Here is a 26,740-nt window from a genome sequence, read left to right as displayed (position 1 = left end):
TTTTGTTTGTAAAAAATATGCACTAAAGTTTTCAGGTACAATAGGATATGTCAGCAACTTATTCTCAAAAAAATACTTCTTTATGTTGTACTTGCAACTTTAAGTTTGAGGTTTCAAAATATATATACAAGTGTTATACTTCAATGAAACATTTCAGTAAAACATTATCCTGTTGTCTGCTTTATACCAGGAATCATAGTTAAAGACAGTAGAAGAATGTCTAAAACTAGAAATGCCAAGAGTCTTTGGTGTGACACATTCCCAGGTCCTGAAGGACTGTTTCTCCAGAGAAGGGCATGTTTCTATCAAAAGTTGACTTTTATTTTATTTTTTTTTTAACATTTATTTATTTTTGAGACAGAGAGAGACAGAGCATGAATGGGGAGGGTCAGAGAGAGAGGGAGTCACAGAATCCGAAGCAGGCTCCAGGCTCCGAGCTGTCAACCCAGAGCCTGACGCAGGGCTCGAACTCACGGACCGTGAGATCATGACCTGAGCCGAAGTCGGACGCTTAACCGACTGAGCCACCCACGCGCCCCAAAAGTTGACTTTCAGTAAAAGTGGTTTAACTTGTTCCAGTATACATTTAATTAAGTTACAAAGAAATTGCAAGTTTAATACAACTGGCCATGCAGACCAAAGCCCATATTTTCTTTGGCATCCCTTAGAATAATTTTAAATGCCCTACAGGTCAAGGTCACTAGAAATAGTTTTCAAAAAAGAGCTCATAACCATGATGTCAGGAATGACTGCAAATGGCCTTAAGTCATTCAGTGGAAACTTCGAGCTAAATTTAAAGAAAGTGTAGATTCAAATTGTAATTATACTGTAGTTGAAAGCAGTAAAGAAAAATGTATGCTACCATGGATTGGTTTTGTTTAGAGGGACATAAATGCACTATTGGTCCCAAATCCCACCAAACCAATGCACGTTTATTAAAGGTACAGTACATTTAAAAACTTATGACTTATCTTTGCTTTGAATTATGTGTGTTCAAAAATTACTCCAGATTTTGCACATTAGTCATGATGGCAGATAGCATTTGCCTCATATGACATTCATCCCCCAACCCCTTCATTTGTTCATCTAATGTTCCTGGTGGAGACTCTGGTTGGGTTCGAAGACTCTCCCCTGGGCTTGCAGAGTAAAATTCTTTTCAGGCCATCCTACTGAGATATTGAACAAGTCAACTTTAACTCTTCCAAGTACAAGAAGGAAAAGTCTTCCAACCCCTTCATACTATGGGAAGGGATCACTAATCTGACTTTATCTACAGGTTAAGTAGGAATAATCTAGATATGCACAAGGGAGAGATATTCTAGGTAGGGGACTCAGCTTGAACAAAGCCATGACCTGAGAGACTATATGGTAAGCATAGTAAACTACGAACCATTGTTGATGAAGCAGAAGCCTGGGTAAGTAAGGACATCTAGTCGAAACTAAAGTAACTCTCATAAGTGAACACGGTATTGAAGATTACACGAAGGCCAGCACACATGGACGTCATGAGCAATATGACACCTCAGCCTCTATTAACCTTCACCAGCCACATTAACAAATAAACTATTGGTGGTCTCATGAGATCTGACAAGATTATGGTCCCTCAGATGAAGAGACACCATTTGAAATAAGGACCCACATTCACGGTTCACCATGACCTTGCTGGAAGGGTGTGCTGTGCTGTGCAATGCCAGCTGGTCACAGTGGTAGGCTGTAGCGAGGTGGGAGCTCTGACCAAGTGACCATCCAAAACTTGAGGACAAACTCCAGTGATGTCATCCAGAGATATACAAAATGTCACTAACACTAATGAGAACTATAAGAAGTCTCTGGTTTGGGTTCTTACACAATAGTGAAAGAACAGTAACTTCATCTCAACATTGCAGTCTTCCCACCCTTAAAACTCAAGAAGTGTATATTTTATAATGAACTGAATGTCTTAGTAGAGTAATGCATACCAAATTTGTCAATAAGCAAATAAGATATGTTAGAGGGGTGTGCTCTCAAATCTTTGACTAATTAGTATGCTTAGTTAAAAAAATGTGGATGACTATACAAGGTGGTAGAAACTGCTGAAGATTTTTGAGCAGAGGAGTGAAATTATTAGCTTGGAAGTGAGCGAATAGACATTAAAGCTATTTAGTAGGTAAAATCTATACCCTTCATCACCATGTGGAAATTCTCCAAGTCGCATTGACCCACATTTGAATCCTGCCTGCCTCGCTTACTGTATATGCATTTGGGGAAATTATCCCAGCTTCCTAGGACTTAAGTTATCCATTTGTCACATAAGGATATAATCTGCTCTTATAAAGCTTTTGTGTGACTCCTGTGGATAATGTATGAATGTGCTTTCATGTATTGCATATAATAGGTGTTCTAACATATTAGATATTCTTTCAATTGCCTTTACATGAGTGGTATTTTTATGTAATATTTTAAGAAGATCTTTTATACAGATACATTAGCTGTACTTTGAGAAATGGTTATACTTTTTTGCTGAGAAAAAATAAATCTTTTCACTTAAAGTAGGGATAGTCATCAAAATAGAAGTGCTTTCTAAGGGAAGCATACCCCTAAATGAGCTAAATTTTGATTGAGCCTACAATGTTTATTAAAGGATTAGTTGGGAGAAATTGGTTCAAGTAGTTTTATTTGCGTGTGCATCTGTAACCACGGCAAAAATCAGATGTTATTGGAGGATTAAATATCAATAATTTATAACTAATTTTTAGAGCCCAGTGAATGGATTATGAGGGAATTCGGATTTTCCGGAAGACTTTTAAAGGCGCAGCCTAAAGTGCAGCAAAACAGACTTTGTGTTATAATCTTTTATTAGCGGTCAGGAAGAGCAAATATTATAATCTACAAGTGTATAGATATCTTCATGGTTATAGTCATCCATTTACCTAACTTATTTAAATTTGTCAGCTGTACAGACAAAATAGTTGCCTCAAAGGAGGACGCTTGTCATGGATACATCTTTCTGTACACTCGAACCCATCAAGTAACAGTTGCCTCTTGTTCAGGTGACACGTTTGCCAAGCACTGTGTGTGTGCGTACAAGACTGCCTCTCCCTTCCTTCTCTAACACTCTCAGTGAGGTGTCACTGTCCTTATTTTATAGATGGGAGGACAGTGAGCCATTGAGGGAAATAAACTGTCCAAGGTCTCAAAGCCCCACATCATTTCACGTGGCATAAGACCCACATATGTCCAATTCTGAAGCCCACGTCTTTCCATCAAACCATTCTGACACCAAAATTTTTCCTAGACATTTAGCTTGCATCAATATATTCTTTGAATTTATGGGAGCCTTTGAAAAGAAATGCAAAATGAGTAAATACAGATCTTAAGGGCAGGCATAGGGAACGTTGCACAGAAATATGAGTTAGCAGAAGCAAAAATATAGAAATTTATTACATTATTTTTCAAATAAATAGCTCATAAGATGGAAGCTGCTGAAGTTTTTATCGTATTTTAAATTGCAATACAATAATTCACATATCCATGTAAACTTTTAAAATCTTTCAGTATTAAGTGGGTTTTTTTGGTAAATAAATGGACTAATATTTTAAAACACCTTCTGAAAATATGTCGTGTTCTACATACTACCAGTTCAAGGTTGAAAGGATCATACGAATCAGCTTCATACCTACATTTAACTCTAAGGCCCTCCCTGCAAAGGGCAACAAAGGAGACCCTGAATTTCACAAATTTCTCACCTTGTTGATTTTTAAGGAAAGTCCTAGAGGTGACTGGGTCTCATGAGGACTGATTTATCTCTGCAATGACATGTTTGTGGCCAGGACTCTATTTCTTTTAAAATATACTCTTGGCCTGACCTAACTCTAGAAAAATTAAATTCGTGTATAGCTGTAATTCACAACAATTGCAACAATTTTAAGGCCACCTTATCAAACAGGCATTTCCTGATGACCCTATATGAGATGGCATACTCCCTCAGCCCCACGCAGTCAGCTTTGGTCTCCTTTGGTTTTCTTCACAGCGTCTATCAATCTGTCATCATCATCATCATCATCATCATCATCATCATCATCTTTTTTTTTATTTTATTATCAGCTATCACCAGACAATCAAATATCACCATGACCACCTCCCATCTCACTCACCCTCCACAAGAATACAAAGTCCACAGGGCCTAAAAAATATGCCTAGTGCATAACATTCTCAGTAAATATTATTTGATATTTATAGTATATCATTTGATATAGTATTAAATATTTGATATACACACTTTCATAAATAAGATTCTAGGCATATACAAGATAAAAGGCCTCACAATATTTTCTTTTCAATAGGAAACTTCAAAATGCATTTTAAAAAATGAATATTTCTCTCCTAAACTTATATATTTCATTTTGAGAATGGTTTCAATTATGGGTTAAGTATGTTGTAAAAAGTAAGCTAAATTTTAGCACAATTTTTTTTCCCACAGAGCGAATGGAAACTAACAATGTAAAATAAAACCATGTTGCCAGGAGAGCTGGACAATTTAGATATCGCTATGGTATGAATCCGCGTAAATTTTCCCAGTCACATGAAGAATGCTCTCTTTGTAAAGTCCTTCACCTTAAGGGTACTTCTGTCTCATACAGTTAGAGGTCAGGTGGAAAAGAGAAAAGACATGTAAAAATAACTCAGTTATCTAAGCCTTTGGAGGGTAACTTAGAGCCGATGGCCCTATTCCTCTGCCACTTCTTTCCTGAATCACTTACCTGAGTTTCTTCCTACAACCCCAAGTCACAGACAGGCACTGGGCTGGTTCGTGGGTTCCCGACGTCAGCACATTGCTCTGCACTCACAACGCCTGTGTTTTACCGGAGGCTTGACATGCCTGTTCCGAGCTTTGGAACCAAGTTTCCTATGCTTGCTAGGTTCTGAGCCGTTCCTACCTTTGCCCACTATCGTGCATTCCCGAGTTCTGCTTGTCTTCTGAATGATTCTGCAAAGCCCAGTAGGTCCTCTTACTGATTCATCCAAGGTATTTCTTTACCACACTTTCATTTATTCACTGAACATTTATTAAGAGTCCACCAAGGGCCTCACACTAGGTGAAGTGCAGGACAAGCAAGAAAAATCATGGCGTTGTGTCTGCTCTCAGGGAAATCCAGCCCAGGGAGAAATGGATGCATAATTGGGGCACCTGGGTGGCTCATTCAGTTGAGCATCCAACTCTTAATTTCAGCTCAATTCATGATCTCACAGCTCATGAGTTTGAACCCCACATTGGGCTCTGGGCTGACAGTGCGGAGCCTGCTTGGGATTCTCTCTCTCTCCCTCTGTCTCTGCCACTCCCCTGCTTGTGTGCTCTCTCTCTCTCTCAAAATAAATAAATAAACTTTAAAGAGTGAGAGAGAGAAACAGATGCATAATCAATTTATCAAGATTTCTGGGACACTTAAAAGTAATTACCGGGGCACCTGGGTGGCTCGGTCGGTTAAGTGTCCCACTTCGGCTCAGGTCATGATCTCACGGTCCGTGGGTTAGGGCCCCGCGCCGGGCTCTGTGCTGACAGCTCAGAGCCTGGAGCCTGTTTCGGATTCTGTGTCTCCCTCTCTCTGTGACCCTCCCCCGTTCATGCTCTGTCTCTGTCTCAAAAATAAATAAACGTTAAAAGTAATTACCAAGGTGTTTTTCAAGAGATATTTACCATAATGTATTTGGGTGTGTTTCACTTTTGATTATTTATTTATTTATTTATTTATTATTTTTTTAATGTTTATTTTTGAGAGAGAGAGAGACAGACAGACAGAGCTTGTGTGGCAGAGGGACAGAGAGAGGAGGAGACAGAGAATTCAAAGCAGGCCTCAGGCTCTGAGCTGTCAGCACAAAGCCCAATGTGGGGCTTGAACTCATGAACTGTGAGATCATGACCTGAGCTGAAGTCGGTGTCTTAGTCGACTGAGCCACCCAGGCATGCCAGTTTTGATCATTTTAAAATAAGTATTTAGGCCAGTACAGGAGAGTACAACTAACTCACATACTGACAACTAGGTCCTTTTACTTTCAGATGCGCCTACTTTTGAGGTGGAATCTGTTTGCTCCAACATAAAAGGCTAAATTCCATGACCTAATCTATGCCATCCCAACTACGGTGTCTTTCTTAGGGCTCTCCCTAAGGTCCACAGGGCGCCGTGGAAGAACTTTGCTGGAAAGATCCTCAAGAGGAGAGAAATGTGTGTGTGTATGATACCAGTAATATACAAATCGATTCATCAACTTGAGAAGAAAGTTCAAGAGCCACTGCCTCTGAGATTTTTCGTTCTGCAGGAGGAGCACTTTGCCGGAATTAGCGATACAAGCGAGGAAGAGGGAGCACAGCTAATAATTTGGAGATATTTACACCTTTGCTAGGCTTTTCACAGTGCAAAGGCATTAGTGGGAGTGACAGGAACAAGTCCTGAGCCATTTACTTAGGCTATCTGGAAGGATTTAATCTCGCTTGGGTCATGGAGTGGAGTGTTCCCTGGCAATTGGAGCTCCTGTGATAGGCCCTATCGGTAGGCCTGGCATCCAGAGATAAGAGTTTAAGTCCAGCTGGAATTAGAAGCAACAGAATTAGCTGGAATGCAGGACTGTAACCCTTTTGGCTCAAATCGTGAAATGCCTCTGGATGGCAGTTCAAATCTTTCCGATGGAGTTTTGGCTCTGGGGGCTGAGCATGAAACAAACATTAGTAATATGAAGGGCTTTTCTGCAGTGTGCGCAATAAATCCAGCCCTATAATGATGCAGTTTATACTTCCATCAATTTTGTGGGGTTTTTGCTACAGTGTCTCCACAAGACTAATTTTCCACTTTATCAGCATTCATATATGTTTTTTCTTTTTTTTTTTTTTTTTAAGACCGGGGAAAATGTTTGAAAGGCCAGTGATTTTAGAAGCTGTGGGTAGCTTTTGTGTATAACAGGTATGCACATCACTTTCAAATATCGAAAGTGGAGGTCAGTAAAGCGTAAAACAGCAGGCAGGGGTGATGATCCTGTATTTTTATTTGTATGACTCATTTAGCTGCTAAAACTATATCTTTCAAAAATACAGAGTGTGATCATTATTTGTACATTTGTTTACTGTGTGCTTTCATAAGACCAAACTGATAATGCGTATGTTAATAGAATGACAGACTTACAGTAAGGATGGGAACTTAACTTAACTGTAGACGATAGTTTACAGCAAACATTTTCTTCTTTATATTTTTATAATAACTACATACCGTGAATGTTCCCCCATCGAAACAAAATTTATCACTTAAAGTGATAATACGTAAAATAGGTGAGCTTTTGTTTTTTTCTACCCGTAAAATTAAACAAAACATAGCATGCAGTATGATGGAGGTAGATGCCCTTCAGAGTGATCCGACTGCATTAAGCTTTCCTTGTGATGTTCATTTTTGTGGAAAAAAAAAAAAAAGTTCCATAAGCATCATGGAAGATTTCTATGAAGTGAATTGCTTACCAGGATCCCTGATCCTAGACTTATTTACACTTTCTACATTTTAGTAATTCCAGCTTGATGCCGTTATATGTAAGTTTAACGGTTTTGAGAGTAACTTTTAGCTTCAGTGTTTAAAAGTCTTTGTAAGCTGAATGGGGACGTGTGAGCTTTATTAGTAAACTGTACTACTTGCACATAACTCTTTCATTTTTTCTCATTTCTGTCTTGTTCTAAACAATTATATGATGAAAATAGCATTAAATTACATGTTTTTTGTGAGAATTTATTTTTAAGCTATGATAGCACATTTGTTTAATGCCATATAACTGCACCCAATATAGTAGAAACATAATTCCTCTTATAAATATTTATGCTCACATAGCAGTAATGTGCTATATAAAAAGAAAATATAGGGGCTCCTAGGTGGCTCAGTCGGTTGAGTGTCCAACTTGGCTCAGGTCATAATATCACAGTTTGTGAATTCAAGCCCCTCATCAGGCTCTGTGCTGATGGCTCGGAGCCTGGAGCCTGCTTCGGATTCTGTGTCTCCCTCTCTCTCTGCCCCTTAACACGCTTGCTCGCTTGCTCTTTCTCGCTTTCTCTCAAAAATAAATAAAACATTAAAAAATTTAAAAAAAGAAAACATAACAAGAGAAATGAAGACATTTTAACTAAGTGGGATATTTCTAATAAGATATATTTTTCAAGAAGTATTCAAGAGATGATTTAAATACGTCTTAAGGAGACATAATATATCCAAGCATATGTCAGTGATGCTTAAGTAATATAATGGCATAGATAGAACTTTTGTAATGTACTTTATTTGGAATTGACTGAAAGAAACATCACTGGCTTATGAAATGAGAAAATAGAGAAAAATTCTGGATTTTCTATATTGAGTTCAGTGGATCATATATAGGCACAAACAAGTTGAATGTAGACCAAACCAGTTACTTCTTCAATAGGTAATGCTATGGCCTGATTTATTTCCTTTTAATTCTGGCTGCTATTTTCTACGACTACGAGGAGGTAGGTAATCATGTTTGGACCCTAGAGTGTGACGTACAGTCTATAGAAGCTCCGGAATACTTCCTTCTATAGATGCTAATTAAGACAGAAATATTTTAAAATAAAATATATGTAAATTTTTCCTAGGAAGAATTTCTAACTGGCCACTTTTAACTTTTACTAATTCACTATTACTTTTTTTTTTTTATTACAACATAATAACAATGTGTAGAAAGTATACAAAGTGTAATGTGCCTTTACCTCTAGGCATGAGTTCTGCATTATTATAAACGTATATTATATTTCATATAATAACATAATTATATAATATGTAATAACATTACATTATAATACTGTTATTAATACAATGTGTTGTGTTATAATATGATATCATACCTTATCATATCTAACATACCTAAGGAAGTTAATGATAATCTTTTAATATTATCTAATACATAGTACTATTGTCAAAATATTGACATGAATGTTGAAGCTTGGTCATAAATACTGGGGGGGGACGTTGATGTATATTTTAATTCTGTGTATGTCTGCATTTTTCACTTACTTAAAACTGGAAGCGTACAATTCAGCACTTTTACGTCTACTCACAGATTTGTGGACCCATTGTTACCATCTTATTTTAGAACATGTCCATCACCTTGAGAAGAAAATCTATACCCATTAGCAGCCACTTCATAGTCCCCCCACCCCATCTCTTCCTTCTCCCCATAGCTGGCTGCCATTAATCCACTTTCTATCTCTCTGGACTTGCCTATTTTGGGTATTTCATAAAATGGAAACAAGTAATTTTTGGCCTTTTGTAATTGCATGCTTTCATTTAGCACAATGTTTCAAAGTTCATGCATGCTCATTCCAAGTATCAGTAGTACCTCATTCCTTTTTTATTGCCAAATAATACTATACCACGTGGATTATACTGCATTTTGTTTATTCATCAGTTGATGCACATATGGGTTATTTCTACTCTTTGGCTATTATGGTTAATGCTTCCGTAAATAACCTCGTACAAGATTTCTTGTGGGCATATGTGTTCCAAAGTGGCTACACCAATTTACGTTTTTGCCAGTAGTGAATGAAGGTTACAGTTTATCCACATTCTTTCTGACACACATTATTGTTTGTTTGTTTTTAATTTTAGCCATTCTACTGGGTCAGTTCTCGTGGTTTTGATTGGCATTTCCCTAATGAATAACAATGCCGAACATTTCTCCATCTGTTTATTGGCCATTTGTATTTCTTTTTTGCAGAAATGTCTATTTAACTCCTTTGTTCATTTTTTTTAATTGGTTATGTGTCTTCTTTCTGTTGAGTTGCAAGTGTTCTTTATATATCCTGGATACAAATTCCTTATGAGACATGTGACTTGCAAGTATTTTCTCTCATTGGTGGGTCACCTTTTCACTTTATTGATGTGTTCTTGAGACACAAAAGTTGAAGTTGAGTACATCTATGTTTTCTTTTTTCCATTCGATTCTGCTTTTGGTGTCATGTGTAAGAAACTATTCCCAAACCCAAAGTCCTAAAGATTTACTCCTAAGTTTTCTTCTAAGAAATAAGTTTATAGTTTTATCCCTAACATGTATGTCTCTGATCCCTCTGACTTAATTTCTATATGTAGTTGAAGTAGGGGTTCAACTTTATTCTTTTGCATATGGATATTAAGTTGTCCTAGTGTCATGTGTTGACAATGTTATTCTTTTGCTATTGAATCATCTTAGAACCGTTGTTGAAAATCAATTGAATATTTGATTGAATTAGTAGTGAATCCATTAGGTCCTGGTCCTTTGTTTCTAGGAGTTTTGAAACTACTAATTCAGTACCTTTACTTGTTATAGGTCTCTTCAGATTTTATACCTCCTCTTGAATGAATTCCAGTAGTTTGTGCCTTTCTTGAATTTGTTTATTTCATTTGGTTATTCAGTTTGTTGGCATAATCTTATCTATTGTACAATTGAATTATTAGCATCTAAAATTCAACCTATTTGTTTAAGGCATTTCCTAAACAAATATACAAATATTTTTACTAAGCCAATTTATTTTTTCCCAATAAATATTGTTATCTTAGAGATTGGAGAGGTGTGACAAATAGTTGGGCACACTGACCAAATACCCAGTTAATTTTAAAACTAGCCATATACTATTAGTTTGTAGCTTTCTAATGATGGAGAGAAATAAGTTTCTGCTTGTATCCAAGGATTCAAAACAGTATTCAAGGATTTCCAAATGCTTCTGGAATCCTTGGGTACTTTTGGGATTTTTACCTTCTTGGAATTGTAATTGGTATTCAGATACACAGTGCCTATTTTTTTCTCTGCCCCATTACTTTCTGAATTATGAGAATATGGATAATACTGTGGCCTCTCTAAAGGCCCCCACTGATATAGGACAGTTTAAGGACCAGTACTAGAATGCATCCCTGATGTTCCCCAATTTTTCTGTTTCCTTCTACCTCTGTATTCTGATCCCTGACCCTCAACTCAGAATATTAGAGCTCCTGGGTGTAAGAGACTGGAAGTCTGTGGTGTGCTTACTCCTTTCGAGCTATTCTAGTCCAGAATTTGATCTGTAAGTACCTTGAGGTACTTAGCACGCTTCATTCAATTGTAAAGCACAATGCCTAGCACAGAATAAGTGCTCATTTCTGGACTGAGTTTAAACAAAGTAAAAATACAGTCTGCAGCTCCAAACCTATTTTCCCAAAGTTCAAATGTATATTTGATTTCTTTCTACTTTCTTTTCCTTATCACAAGAGCATACATCCTCTTGTTCCAATCTCTTGCATTAAAATTGACTTTTTAAGAATGTTTTCTGATATGATTTATTTGGAGATAATAATATAATTTTTGTCATTGTGTTCCCAATAGGGGCATTTCCATTTGAAGCATTTTCTACTACCATGAAATGAGAGTCTACGCATAAAAGAAAAATGGTACTCTTATTAAAATAAAAGCAACCGGGGCAGCTGGGTGGCTCAGTCAGTTAAGAGTCCGCCTTCGGCTCAGGTCATGATCTCACTGCTCATGGGTTCAAGCCCCGCGTCAGGCTCTGTGCCGACAGCTCAGAGCCTGGAGCCTGCTTCGGATTCTGTGTCTCCCCCTCTCTGTGCCCCTCCCAGGCTCGTGCTCTCTCTCTGTCTCCCAATAATGAATAAAGGTTTAAAAAATTTTTTAAAAATAAAATAAAAGCAACAAAAACAACTGATCAAAAAATTGTCTTTCCTGTAGACATATTTGTATTTCCCAGGCCACCTCAATGGTGACTCAAGCGCTTGGCCATCTTTGGACTCTTCAAAAATGTGCTTCCTCAATGAAATAAGAGGAAGGTAGAGAATCCAATTGGGAATCTTATGGCATATTACTTGCTGTTTACAGTCCATATTCCTTTCCGGGCATTTTCATATTTTCATCTCAATTTAGGCTTGAATTCCACTCAAGAATCCTCCCAATGTTCAAATATTTCATTCAACAAATACGCACTAAGCCTTTATGCACAGCAGTCAACGAGCAGCAGAAAAGGTCCCTTCTCTTAAGGAGCTTACGTTTTACCTGGAGAGACAATTTCCCACAGATACTGCATAAATAATGTTGCAATTAAGGCTGAGATAGAGATGCTGCCAAAGAGAAGTATTGTGAGAGCTGCTCGGATCCACTTCGATGTGTCCCTTTCACCCAACTCAACCACACTTGTGTGAGGCAGGTCAGCTTCTCCCTGAGGTGCTGATTTCTGTCCAGAGACTTAATCTTAATCCTCAATATCTGATTCTGATTGGCACCAGGTTTATCAGCTAATAAATGTATTTTGAAAACTTAGCACATATTTAAAAATTTTGTTTTCTACTGCTGACACAGCTGCTATGGTAAGAGACACTTTTTCCACTCATCTATCTCTTCCTCTTTTTTCCTTTTCTTTGGTGAGAAAGGTACTACCATGGAACTTTCTATCCTCTGAAAAAGATTGTTTATTTTCTTAAAAAAAACCACTACTATCCCTAAGTTATCCTGATTTCAAAGCAGCCAGATTTTGTATCATAAAGAGCCTTTTTGGGGATGCCTGGGTGGCTCAGCTAGTTAAGTGTCCAACTTCAGCTCAAGTCATGATCTCACAGTTGGTGGGTTCGAGCCCCACAATGGGCTCTGTGCTGACAGCTCGGAGCCTGGAGCCTGCTTCAGATTCTGTGTCTCCTTCTCTCTCTGTCCCTCCCCCCCCACCCCGTGTCAAAAATAAACATGAAAAAATTAACAAATAAAGAGCCTTTTCACACACTCAGAGGTTCTACATTTTGAGAGGTACCCACACTAGTTATGAACTCATTAAAAATTTAAGATAGTGTAATGCCAACTAGGGTGAGTTCATTGTAAACATTAGGAAGAAACGTTCCCCAAAGAGGAACTTGTAAGTAGGATAATGAAAGAGTATAATTTTTATTAAAAGAGAAGGGCATGCATTAATTGTGAATTCACTTTCTACTTATTTGTTGTGTAACTACTAAAATCCTCAAAATAACACAAGGGCTTCAGTGGAGAAATTTCAAAGCCTTGAACAGGAAACATTATTAGATGGATAGAATATAGTGGAAATGCTATCTCCATTGGCACTGTTATGTAACTATGTAACTTTATTTTAAAAATCACTTTAGGGGAGCCTGGGTGGCTCAGTCGGTTCAGCATCCAAGTGCAGCTCGGGTCATGGTCTCACAATTCGTGAGTTTAAGCCCCACATTGGGCTCTGTGCTGACGGCTCGGAGCCTGGAGCCTGCTTCAGATTCTGTGTCTCCCTCTGTCTCTGCCCCTCCCTTGCTTGTGCTCTGTCTTTCTCTCTCTCAAAAATAAATAATAATACACTTTTTAAAAAAAATCACTTTATCACTTTATATTCTTTTTCTTTTTTTCCCTCGGTCACTTTTATTGGCAATAAAATCTCTCAGTTCTGAGACCAAAAATACTTTTTTTTTAAGCATAGGTACAATTCTCTTACAAAAATATCCTTAAGTTGGAGTGGGCAGTAATGAAAGCAATGAAATGAAGACATATCCTGGCCTCGACTGATCAAACATTTATTCCAACTATCCAAAAATTTAAAAAAATGTAACTTACATTCAATGCTTATTTTATTGGAATTTGACCAGTTTAAGTTGAAAATAAATGGGAAAAAAAAAATTAACTCTCCTCCCACCTCCCCACCCATGCTCATTGGTAAGGGTATTTTGCACAGTTATTCAAGTTTGAAACATAATTATAATTGGTCTCTCCATCATTTGATCTCCCTTAGTATTTTATATATTCCTTTGTCAAATATTTGGTATCTTTACTCCCTGCACTTAATCATGGAATATTTAAGTTTGGTAGTGACCTTCGTCACCTTTGATCTCTAGCATTTAACCCAGAACTCAGCACATAGTAGATGCAGGATAGATGTTTGAAAGACTAAATAATCACATATGTATTGTTTATTTGAAATCATATGTAGGTTGATGGCTATAAGTTATTATAATGTAATTAATAATAATACCTTGGGATCAGAAGATCTGTAATGTAATAGACCCCTTAATTTCAGCTCTCTTGTTTTTGTATTTGGGGCCAATGGCTTATTCTCAGTCTTCATTTAAACTACATAATAGGATTTAATCTAGAGTTATAATAGTTTCTTTTTGCAGGCTTGCCTTGGTGCTTTAGTGATGATATCTTTATCTACTTCTTCCTCACCCTCTCCCACATCCCATACATCTGGTAACCTTTTGGTCCTCATGGGTTTTTAAGGCCACTCTCCTGTGTCCCATCTGGACTTGTCTCCTGAGACATCTGCATCCCTACTCCCTCAGGCCCACCACACGAGGACTGTGTGTGCTCATGAGAATTTGCAAACGATGCTGATTAACGAGTCTGTCCTAACATAGCAACAAGTGATCATAGAATAATGTGTTGCCTTAGACCTTTAAAAAAAAGCAATGGGGTCTGGAGACTCTATTCTCATATTAAAGTGGAGTTGGCTTAGTGGCAGTAAATCCAGGCTGACAGTCCACAGATACAAATATTTTATCCTAGGTGTGCCCTTATACATTACTGTTGAGTAAGGATCTTCTGACTTATAATTAAGCCTTGCTTAAATTTTTTAATAGGCACTACAGAGATGCTATGCTGCCTGCACCTGTGGTATAATATACTCCACTTAGTAACGCAGGCAGGACAACTGATTAATGCGTGCTTTCATTGAGTATAGCATTAGTGTAAGTTACATTTCTAAAATCATAAAGAACCCTGGGAGATCTGAGGTTATCTACATAGCTACTGCCAGCAGTATAACACAACTGTCACATTACACTCATGAATTTATTCATTATCATGATTTTTGGATCTTCATGAAAATTCTAGTCTTAATATCCAAGCAGCACTGAACAATGATACCTAACACAGAATGGCAAGCCTTTAGATACCACTCAGATCATGTCAGATGGATATCTGCCTACAACAGCCACAGTTTGTTGAATTTCCCTACACATGAAGAAACTATTTCCCATGGCCTCGTTTTAAAAAACCAGCAACGCAGATCTTTGGCATTGCCCTGGACTCACTCTACAGTTTCTTCTAAAGGGTCACTCTGCAGATGTTGACATCATGTAGCTGCCTTTCCAATACATGACTGGACAATGAACAAACTTTAAGCAGAATTTAAAGAGATGCTATGATTTAGAGTACATATTATAATATATTCTAGGGGTGCCTGGGTGGCTCAGTTAAGTGTCCGACTTTGGCTCAGGTCGTGATATTGTGGATCGTGAGTTCAAGCCCCGTGCAGGCTCTTTGCTGACAGCTAAGAGCCTGGAGCCTGGAGCCTGCTTCGGATTCTGTGTCTCCCTCTCTCACTGCCCCTCCCCTGCTCGCATTCTGTCTCTCTCTCTCTCTCAAAAATAAATAAAACATTAAAAAATAATATATCTTAAATTTGGGAAGAGAATTTGACCTAACCATCCAAATATTTTGGATAATATGAATATATTTGGATAATATGAATATATGTGTTTAATGGATTTGATCCCTTTGAAGAATTAAATGGATATCATAATTATCACTTCTGTTATTATTGTAATTTACTGTACTTCTGTCATTATTTTAATTATTTTAAAATTTTCAATTATGATAAGGTTCTCACCATTCCTGAACAAATAATACTTTTAGTAACCATTAACCGCTAACATTAAGTCTCATAAAAGTGAAGAAATACCAACTTCTGTATTTTTAAAATGATATCACTTCATACGTAGATTACAGATTTTTGTTGCAGGTGCTTTTAGTGGAATATGTCAGACTTTCTTTAACCTGAAATATAAATAGTTCTTAAGGTAAAAAAACAGTAATGGCACTGTGTGTGTGTGTTTTTTTCCTCTCAATAGTTCTCTGTCATCAAGTTAATAATAAGTGGATTGTGACTATTTTTAATTTCTAAAAAGACATGTTGGGTCTCTATGAAGGAGACATGAAATTCAGCGACTAGGCAGGAAGACACATTTGGTTCATATCTGAAAAAAATATTTCTTTTTTTGAAAGTTAAAAATTATAAATTACAATACAAAGCATCATGCATGCTACTCTAATAATGTAGATGTTGTTCAAGGTTCAAATGGTATGTCAATGCAAAGAAAAACAATAACTACCATTGCAAAGTGTTTCTATAGGTAGAAAGAAAAGCCCCAAAAATGGTTTCGTTGCTGTTTTAGCCTCACAACAAACTTGCCAAGAAGAGAAAGCTGATACCAATTCTAACATTACACCTGGAGAAATCTGAGCGTTGTAGAATTTAAATGACTTGCCGAAGGTCACAACTTAGTATGTAGAATAGCAAGTACTCAGGTACTTTGATTCTGTAGTCTGTATTTTTCTATTACATGCAGTCTTAGAAATCACTCGAGTCACTAGAATCTAATAAACCTTTCAGATGGTGGCCACAATTATGCACCTTCATTTGATGCAGAGAAACTTTTGTTCCCATCAGCCTTGATAGCTGGGGAAGAATCCTAGAACACAGTTGCTGGGAGGTTTCAAGCAGGAAATCGAAAGGTGACACCTTTCTTTAAGGTCTATGTACCTGAAATAGACAACAGCAGAGAGTAGGTGAGGAGGAATATTTGGGAACAAAATACAAAAATATGTTTTCCAATAAACAGAACTCAAACACAACATTATCCTGGCTCTATAAAAATATCGTATCACCAAGTGTATCTTAAGACCTCCCAACTGGCAAAGACTGGAAAATCAAAGGACTGTCTGAACAGAGAAAAGTTCCAGGAGGATTGAAAAGAACGCATAACTCTATTTCCTCGTATGTGTACCTGTGGGTTCACATGCAGGGAGTGGCTAGAAAATCGGCCGAGAGCCCAGGGGGAGGAGGGAAGTGGGCAGATCAGAAAGGGCTTCACGAGCCATGTTAGGAAACCAGGAACGCGGACTGTCCTGAGCATGGGGTGGGGCTGCTGGGGATGTTAAGAGGAGATGGTCGGGTTCTCATTTTTGTTTAGAAATATCCCACTGACAGTTGTGTGGAGAAAACATGTGAGGGAGCTGATATGGAAAACAGGACACTCATTAATATGTCATTGCCATCTTCCAAAAGAGAGTACGAGGAATCAAAATAAGTTTATGGCTTTGGGACTGGGGAGGAGGACAGAAATCGAACACATATTGAGAGGACAGAACTTGGTGAATGAGAAGTCACTTTTGAGCTGGAAAATCTGCCTTACGGGGTTCTTAATCTTTCTTGAATAAATACCGTTCCTGGTTTTCCAAGAGACTGCCATTCCTTGTGTTCTTAGATGTGCATTTACATTCCCTTGAACCTTCTATTTGACCTTGTTCTAATGGAATGATGCAGTCAGTGGTTAGTGTGCGTGAATGGCTCCTTCTGCCTTGCCAAATGGGCTGAGTACTGAGTTTTGTGAGTTTCGCATTAGCTTTTCCATCGCCTTCGTGGTCATCAGGACATGAGCTGTCAGAGCTCGCCATTCCCAGTCTGCCAGCCTCTTCTTTCGAGGGAAGGTTAAGTCACATCTGGCTTTGTGATTTTAGGTGAAGATAGGATAGAAAGGGGGTGGGGTGAGTCGGGTTATGAGTCTATCCAGTCAGATCTTGCTCCGTTTTTTTTTTTCAAGTCTTAATTTGGAAAATTGTATAATAGTATTCTTTCCGTATGACATTTCCTGGTTATAACTGCCCTATCTTATTCACGCGGGAAAAACAGAAATCTTTTTTGTAAGTTTACGGGCTTTTAGGCACAAGTATTTATTTCCGATACATTTGCCATCGCCAAGATGAATGTTGTTGCCCAAGACAGCTCACCTGTGCTGAGTCATTTGAGTAGAAGGCAGAGACCACGTCAAGTGGTCCACAGAAGTGGCCTCATTAGAAAACATGGAAAAGTTTGACGCAAAGTTCCAGTTAAAATGTTACTATTTTTATTGGCCTTGGATAAAGTGATGGTAGATGTGGTCTGAATTAGCTAGAATTAAGTAAAATGGTTTTGAGAAAATATTTCCTTAAACCAGAGTGTAATTTTGGGTGAGAAACATCCTGTGCATTTTCCTTTGCCTTTCGATTCCTGAGTTTGATTCCTGTCACAGTTCACCTCTCTGAGTGTTTCTTAATGTGGAGTGTATTGAAATCAAGTATGAACATGCCTTCAGTTAGCACACTAGTTTCAAGAAGCATAATCAATAGTTCTAATCTATGGGATGCATTTGAACAGATTGTGTACCTGTTCTGAAGTCATGAGATTTGTAACCGTGAAAAACAAGAGAATATTGAATATCAGAAGCCAGAAGCCTTGACCTGTTGGCTGATACCATGTATTTTTTTTTAGTTTTTTTTTTTTAACGTTTATTTATTTTTGAGACAGAGAGAGACAGAGCATGAACCGGGGAGGGGCAGAGAGAGGGAGACACAGAATCCGAAACAGGCTCCAGGCTCTGAGCTGTCAGCACAGAGCCCGACGTGGGGCTCGAACTCACGGACCGTGAGATCATGACCTGAGCCGAAGCCGGACGCTTAACCGACTGAGCCACCCAGGCGCCCCTACCATGTATTTTTAAATGGAGCCAGTTTGAGGTGTTAACCTGATGTAGAACCTGATATAGATTCAATTTATTATAAGCAGAGATAGTCTTGTGAATAAAGAACAAATATTTTAAAGCAAACTTTTATTTGTTTTCCTTCTCATAAACCATCTGGATTTTTCAGTTTTGTTAAAAATTGGTAATTCATGGAAGAGTTATCAGTAAATAGGGAAGCAGGGACTGTTTTGGGAACTGATTAGCCCGACTAACTGACAAGAGTCTTTGTCCGGCTCTATCTATTTTACTTGCGTTAATTTTGTTCCATCAGGAGAATGAGCAGAACACCTTGACAGCTATGATGGGGCAGAGCCACCTGGGCGGTAGAAATCCTGTAGGGTGTCCTCAAGAGGAGCTTTTGTATGCTGGGAATGAAAACAGGCCGACGAGTGGTTTTGCAGCTAGTGGGACTAGCAAGACGTGTGTTAGGTTCGGGTCGGAACCAGAGGAAGAGGCGAGGTTTGGTGACGTCTCAAACCAAAGAACAGCCTGCAAACGGGTCTAGTATGTGGAGGGACAGTGAGGTCTCAGCACAGCTGTGCTCATAGGACACAATCACTGTAGCTGTCATTGAGGTTGTAGAATGTCAGTCAACGGTATCCCTCCCTCCTTTAGCTTTTGAACCAATAGAGAAATGGATGTTGACTCAACAGACATCCACACAGGCCGTGCTCCCGATGAAGCTAGTCTGGGGAACACAGTGCATACTTGCAGCAGCAGTGGTTTGCCTCCTCTTCTCCCACTGGGTGAAACTACACAGCTCCTCACAGAGAAAGCGTGTGGACCGTTGAGTGCATGAGTGGGGACATCGGGAAGAAGACGGGAGTCCAGTTTTCTGAGCAAAGGCAAGAATGTAGGGAGATAAAGGTGTTCCCCTAGAGGGCGCCTGGGTGGCTCAGTCAGTTAAGCCTCTGACTTCGGCTAGGGTCATGAGCTCACTGTTTATGAGCTCAAGCCCTGCATCTGGCTCTGTGCTGACAGTGCAGAGCCTGCTTGGGATTCTCTCTCTCTCTCTCTCTCTCTCTCTCTCTCTCTCTGCCTCTACCCCACTTGCATGCTCGCTCTCTCTTTCTCAAATATAAATAACTAAAAACAAAATGTTCCCCCAAAAGTACTATTTCAAAAGAATAGAATTAGAGAATTAAAATGATTGGGGCTCCTGGGTGGCTCTGTCAGTTAAGCGTCTGACTTTGGCTCAGATCATGATCTCACGGTTTGTGAGTTCGAGCCCTGCGTCAGGCTCCGTGCTGACAGCTCAGAGCCTGCTTCAGATTCTGTGTCTCCCTCTTTCTCTGCCCCTCCCCCACTTGTGCTCAGTCTCTCTCTCTCTCTCTCTCTCTCTCTCTCTCTCTCTCCCCCCCAAAATAAATAAACATTAAAAAATTAAAAATACAATTAAAATAATAAAATAAAATGATTTAAAACCAAGATCTAAGTTGTTCTTCCACAACAGTCTTTTGTATTTCACTTGATGAAAGAAATACACACACAAAGACATTTAGAACTGTTCATTTTCTTATGTCAAAATGTTGAGCTAAAGGGGAGGAAAATGATGAAATAATGGGGGGAGGGTGATTCTTACACATAGGTGTAGGAAAACTTAAATTATGTTTGGTGTGAACTTCAGCCAGTTTGAATTGGTCCTGACAAAGTTCAGATAACTGCAAATGTAGTTGTTTTAATTTAGAATTAAGACTTTTTCTCTCATTTCTCATTAGCCCACAAATAAATAGGCTGAAGTGATTTTTCGCAGTGAATGCACCTTGATGGTAACAGAGTCCCGGAAGAAAGGGAGAAGGAAGGAAAGGGAATCATAGAAGTATCTTGAAGTGAGAAGGCTTGGAGGGAAATTTATACACAAGACCAAATGGTCAATGCGTATTAAACGGATCCCTGCTTTAAAAAAAAATGCCTTTGCCAACGCATCCAAGGACAAATCTAGGTTTTCTTTTGACCAAGAATCATTTTGGTTTCTTGATTTTGAGGATTCGTGGTTCCCTCTTGTTAAGAAGGCCTTGTTCTCCGTAGCCCTACAAAGGTGAATGTGGGAAAGAACAAAACCCCTGTCCACATGCTGACGCTGCAGGTGAAACGCCTGCTTCATAAATGCATAGTCGTACCATTGGGTTTGGGGTACAACTGGAGTCCCGCTCATTACTTCTGTGTCTGATGCCTGACTGAGGGGGCCCTTTCCAATTTCACCGCCTTTTACGACCCTTGAGACGTGATTTTCCTCACTATCTCTAAGTCCTACAAGCACAGATCACCCATACCACAGAGCAGTGTGTAGCCTTGTGGACTGGCCAAGACATCATCCCCATTGACACCTCTTCATGGAAAGTTAATTATGTCGAAGCAACAGAAAAATCAATTAAGTTATGATCCCTTTATAGTTTTAACCATGTCCTACGTATTTCTTCCTCTCCCTTTCTTGAGAAGTGGCGTCTGATTGACTTCAGCCCCACTTGGGGATTTACAGGAGGGTAGTACACACCAAAATATGATGTGTTATTCACAGTGTTTTATTTTGAGAACTAACTAATGTTTACATGATGACGACAGTCTCTGGGCATTCACTAGCGATCTAATAAACCTCTTATCTCATTCAATAAGCATAGTCCAGTTCCAGTCATAATTATCAAGATAGAAAGCCAGCTGAGGGAACTATGAATCTTTACATGATAATAAATGTTGTTATTCAAATAGATTTACATGCCTTGAATTGAAATGAGCACGACCGTCTCAACAGTTAGACACATATTATGCTGTCTGAGACTGCCTCTAATCTGGGCCACAGCAAATTTCCCTCCGTGCAATGGCAAGATTATTCTTAGTAAAGAGAGCTTGAACAGATGAAGATAATCATATGGTTCTCCTAAATTAAATCTGTTAAGAGTGCATAAAAGTGAATCACTGTATCTGTAAGTCTTTATTTGTCTCCATTGTTTAAATTCTATGAAATAGGACAAAAAAAATCGCTGCTGTTTGAATCCTGCTATCACGGGGATGTGCCTACAGTGAAGCTGTAAACACTTAGTAATATAATTGAAGGCATCTTGTGGTTTAGGAAGAGTTTGGTAACTGGAAAATGTGGAGGGATAAGCGCACCGTTTGACATTTAATGCATTTAGCATGATGGCGCCCTGCATGAAGGGACTCTCGATACATAATGGCAGTGATTGACTGGGTAGTGCAGGGGACCAAGAGTTGTTTCACTTATAACAATGCAGTTTCTTTAAAGAGACGTGACGTTTTTTCTTGTAATAATTTCTCAGAGGGGAAAAAGGATGTTAGCGAGTATTTGGTTATGAAATGCTTACTTTTTAAGATATGAGAAACATTTTAGTAGCAGAAGGAAATTTGTTTTTTGCCACATCATGCCAAATTATGTTGTATGAGCTATAGAGATACCCCAGTTCTTGGGAAGATTTTCCAAGGCCAGCTGAGATACTCTGTTTAAACAGCTGTTGAGCTAATGTGGCAGCATCAGATAATCGATACAAGCATAGACACTTGCTCTGGTTAATTGCCGATGCGAGCAGCAGCTGCAACATTATGTATCAAGCATCTCTTCTACTTGGAAGTGACATTATGTTTGGGCTTGTATAAAGTGAGGTAGACATAGGAGTCCGCCACTTTCTACAACTAGACAGTCTAAGAATACACAGAGCTCTATTGTCCCTTTACTGACTAATATCTGCATGGCCTGTTATAGCTGATAAAGGGTTTTCACATCAGTTAGCTCATTCGTTATTTTATTTGGCCCGACACTTTATTACCCACAAGTTACAGATAAGAAAATGAGGCATAAAAATGTTAACATGATTAGCTTAAACTCCAGTGAAATCATGTCTGGAACTTAGATCTTCTGAATCTTTGTCTACTGGGGTGCTCTTTTGAGATCATATTTTTCTCATATTCTGGATGTTTAGCAGCACCTTCTAATATTTATTTAATATTAACTATGTGCATAGTATGTAATAATTGAGTATTAACTATTACCTAACCATAAACCCTATGATGTAGCATGAACAATTGTTATTCCCACATTACACACAGGAAACTGATGTTCTGAATAACTTCCTCATCGTGATGTGGCTCGTAATGGCAACAGGATTTGAAATCCAGTCAGTCTGATTAAAAAAGTACTAAGACATTGTTCATCCTCGCGGCATCCCCATCCCTTTCAATCAGTACCTCGCATACAATTACATTTTATCGTTTATTTTCATTGAACCATGTCATCGCATGGTAATAGTAGCTATTTAGAATATTGCATAGAAGTAGCTATTTGTGAGCTACTTATCAATATCATCTTGCAAATATATATCCCAGAAACCAATCTAGGGATTGGTGGTGTCTGGACCTGTTTTCCCTGCTCATAATCCTTTCTTTCATGGAACTTTCCTCTTCCTGACTGATTCCTAATTGTCTCTCAGGTCTCAGCATAAATAATAGTCCTTCCAAAAGTCTAGATCAAGGGTCCCTCCTACGTGCCCTCAAAGAATCCGTGTGTGGGGGCGCCTGGACGGCTCAGTCGGTTAAGCGTCCAACTTGGGCTCAGGTCATGACCTCATGGTCCATGGGTTCGAGCCCCGCGTCAGGCTCTGTGCTGACAGCTCAGAGCCTGGAGCCTGCTTCGGATTCTGTGTCTCCTTCTCTCTCTGCCCCTATCCTGCTCATGCTCTGTCTCTTTCTGTCTCAAAAATAAATAAAAAACATTTAAAAAAATTTTTTTTAAAAAGAATCCATGTGTTGATTACTTGTTTAATCACTTTTGTCCTCCTAACTGGAAAAGTCTTGTTCAATGTTTTATCTCCAGTCTACAAAAATACCTGTCACATATTAGGTGCATAATTTAGCAAATGAACTTATGACCACAATGACTTAAAATTAGCATCAAGTGAATATGATTTAAGAAATAGATGCGTGCATGTGGTGTTTGTTTCAAATTCTGAAAAATCCTGAAGAGTGTCTTTAGTGACCAGAGAAATTACATTAAATAATTGGAAGTCATTGGTAAGTTTACACGTGGGTGCAGATACTGTCTGCTTATGCCTGTCACCAGATAGTAAACAAGAGAGATCCTGATGGGCTATCAGAGAACACTTGAAATTGGTGCTATTTTGTTATTTTTGTCTCCATAAACCATATCTGATACGGCACATTATTATTTCTTAATAATTAAAATACTTAAAGACTTTTAGTAGAAAATATATCATCCAGATATTTTGAATAAAAACGAAAGGAAATCTAACTGGGTTATACTGTCAGAAAACAGATCAAAAAGCTGGAGGTGTAGCAGAAAAGACAGCTTAACTAGCATCAGACAGCTTTCTAAGGGTGCTGTTGAGGAGCTCAGGTGTAGACTCTTGGTCAATGGCTTGCCAAACCTAAATTTGACAAAGGGTGCCATGCGAGCTTTCCCCTTCAAATACCAACCTTCAGTGAATCTGAGCTCTGTGACTGTTTAACCAAAAGAATATGGTGGAAATGACATTGTGCCATGTTCAGCCTAGGTCTGAAAAAACTGGAAGCTTCTCTTTCCACTCTCTCACAGTTGTCACTCTTGGGAAACATCTACCATGTTCTAATGAGGCACAAGCATCCCCTGGAAAGGCCGTGGTTGAGGAGAACCACAGATGTGAGCCTACTGCACTGGGCTCATATTCAGCCTCCAACTTGGCAGCCAGTAAGCCATGTTGAAAGTGAACCGTTCATCCTGTAGTTGGGCTATTTAAGCCGACTATACATGGAATAGAATAAAGCTGACCCACCAAGCCCTACCCAGCCTTGGACCAAACTTTTATTAAAATTTTGGCTGTTTTCCAACAAAGCAAGGAACTTCAGATATTCCATTTTATGAAATAGGAAGAGATCCATGTTATTATGGTAAACAAATCAGTGTAAAAAATGGACACCCTTTCATGAAAATGCAATACTCTTTAAGATATGCCCATGTAGCTAAACATGAAAGCCAGGTGAGTACTTACATGTAGGGGCAGGATTTTCTTAGGAACAGTCCTGTGATTACCCCCAACCTGTGAACAAATAAGCACATTAGGTCTCAGATCTCCATAAGGCATAGAATTAACAGAATTTCACTGAGAATCAAGGTTGCTTTGATGTGGGAAAATTTTGTAAACCACCCAGTTTCGTACTGAGGCAAGAAGATGGCTTTGCCATTACTTTTATAATGATCATTATTCCCCTGCTTATTGGCTGGAATTCACTAAATCACTTTTTTCCTTCTTCTGCTTCCTTCTGCCCCATATAAAATCCTTTCAAAAAAGAGTTAATTATTATTCATACAGTATCCGAATCAGAAACAAAAATATTTGTAAGGACTAAACAGTCATCTTCTTAAGGTCTTTTATTTTCTTTAAGTTCTAATTCACCTCCTAATAATTCTCTTTTTGCTTTAAAAACATTTGTAGATACAACTGGGCTAATAAGTGAACAGTGAGCCCCTTCATGGAGTCTTTAGTGGTCTTTTCCTCGACAGAAGCAGCTTGCAATTGGGTCTTGCAGTTAGGTGTTCAGAGCTAAAGGTGTGTAAGATGTTTATGCTCTAAGGTGTGTCTGAGAGGCTCAGTCAGTTAAGTGCCCAACTGCAGCTCAGGTCATGACCTTATGGTTCGTAGTTCGAGCCCTGCATTGGGCTCTGCGCTGACAATTCAGAGCCTGGAGCCTGCCTCCCATTCTGTGTCTCCTTCTGCCCCTCCCCGACTTGTGCGTGCCCTTTCTCTCTCTCTCCCCTTCTCTCTCTCTCTCAAAAATAAATAAAAACTTAAAAAAAAAGAGTAGATACACTAAATCAAGCACAAATATATTTGTTTGTTTTTTGTGTACTAATCTCTTCCAATTTAACTTGCCAAAATAAATAGAAAATCACTCTCTGGTCACATTCAGTATTTATTTTGTGATATCTCCCTCGGCTGTAATATTACATTCTCTACTTAAAAGTTTAAAAGAATGACTCCAGGGAAGTGTTCAAATATTCACATATTTCAATTGAAAATTGTGTTTATGTTAAAAAAAAAAAGAAATAGCCTGAGAACTTGGCTATTAGAGTCACATATTGAATTATCATTTCTCAAACTTTAACTTTGCGAGAAGTCTTTCTTATCTGCAAAATAAATGTGGCAGTGACAGACCTGAAGGTGACCCCCAGTGATCATCTAGCTTGTGGCATCCATGCTTTTGTGAAATCCCTTCCTCTTGAATGCCAGTGGTTCTGGTGATTGCCTTCCAACCAAGAGCAAACGGCAAAGGTGACGACAATATGTCTGCTGCTCCCTTGACCGTTTACACGAGATTCCCCTTAACCGCATGGTGGTAGACCACGTCTTCGGAGACGAGACCAAATATGGTCCTGTTGGCTTGATGGAGTAAGCAGCCGGGTTGAGGAAGCTCACATGGCAAGAACCATAGGAGGCCTCCAGTCAGCAGACGGATGAAAGCTGGCAGCCTTACAATTACAGCCACAAGGAAATTAATTCTGAAAACATCCCACGAGAGCATGACGACTAACGCTTCTCCAGTCAAGCCTCCAGATGAGAGAGCAGCCGTGCCGACACCTTGCTGACAGCCTTGTGGGGCCCCGAGCAGAGGGCCCAGTGGAGCCAGCATGAGGTGATGGCCCACAAAAGTTGTGACATCATAGACACATGTTGGTTTAAGCCACTGAATCTGTGGTAATTTGTTACACAGCCGTAGAAAACTAACACGAGGTGCAATCTCTCCTATGCTTTCTGAGATAACAAATAAGACAATGTATGTCAAAAAGCCTGTTAACAATAAAGACTTTAAAAGAAAAAAAAACCATAATTCTTAAATAACCTGCAGAGAAACAGAATATAAGCAAAAGGGCCTCAGTATGTATACGTATATGTATATGTATATGTATATGTATATGTATATGTATATGTAATACATGTATGCATATACATGTATATATGTAATACATGTATAGTATATATGTAAATTCCAAAATAAGTATATGTAATATACATATATAAATTACAAAAAGTCCACACACTTTTTCATGGCAGAATCTTAACTTTGTGTTTGCCTTGTGTGTGTGTGTGTGTGTGTGTGTGTGTGTGTTCTTTTGGTATTTGCTTTTATAAGTATTAGATTTAGTTACAACTTTCCTC

General features: G+C 38.7%; 1 protein-coding gene and 1 long non-coding RNA gene across 3 annotated transcripts in view; one reads left to right on the top strand and one right to left on the bottom strand.

Annotated features, from left to right (window-relative positions):
* PRKN (parkin RBR E3 ubiquitin protein ligase) overlaps positions 1-26,740 on the top strand; it is a 1,336,804-nt gene that overhangs the window by 614,273 nt on the left and 695,791 nt on the right. The gene's annotated exons all lie outside the window — the stretch shown is intronic.
* On the bottom strand, positions 16,398-26,173 carry LOC122238811. The gene is made up of 3 exons (XR_006217999.1): positions 25,739-26,173; positions 24,575-24,622; positions 16,398-16,564 (listed from the first exon to the last, which is right to left on the bottom strand). It is a non-coding gene; the product is annotated as an uncharacterized LOC122238811 (long non-coding RNA).

Source organism: Panthera tigris, chromosome B2 (assembly GCF_018350195.1).
Source record: "Panthera tigris isolate Pti1 chromosome B2, P.tigris_Pti1_mat1.1, whole genome shotgun sequence".
Taxonomy (NCBI): domain Eukaryota; kingdom Metazoa; phylum Chordata; class Mammalia; order Carnivora; family Felidae; genus Panthera; species Panthera tigris.
The sequence above is the reverse complement of the archived record's forward strand: the minus strand, read 5'-3'. Positions and strand labels throughout refer to the sequence as shown.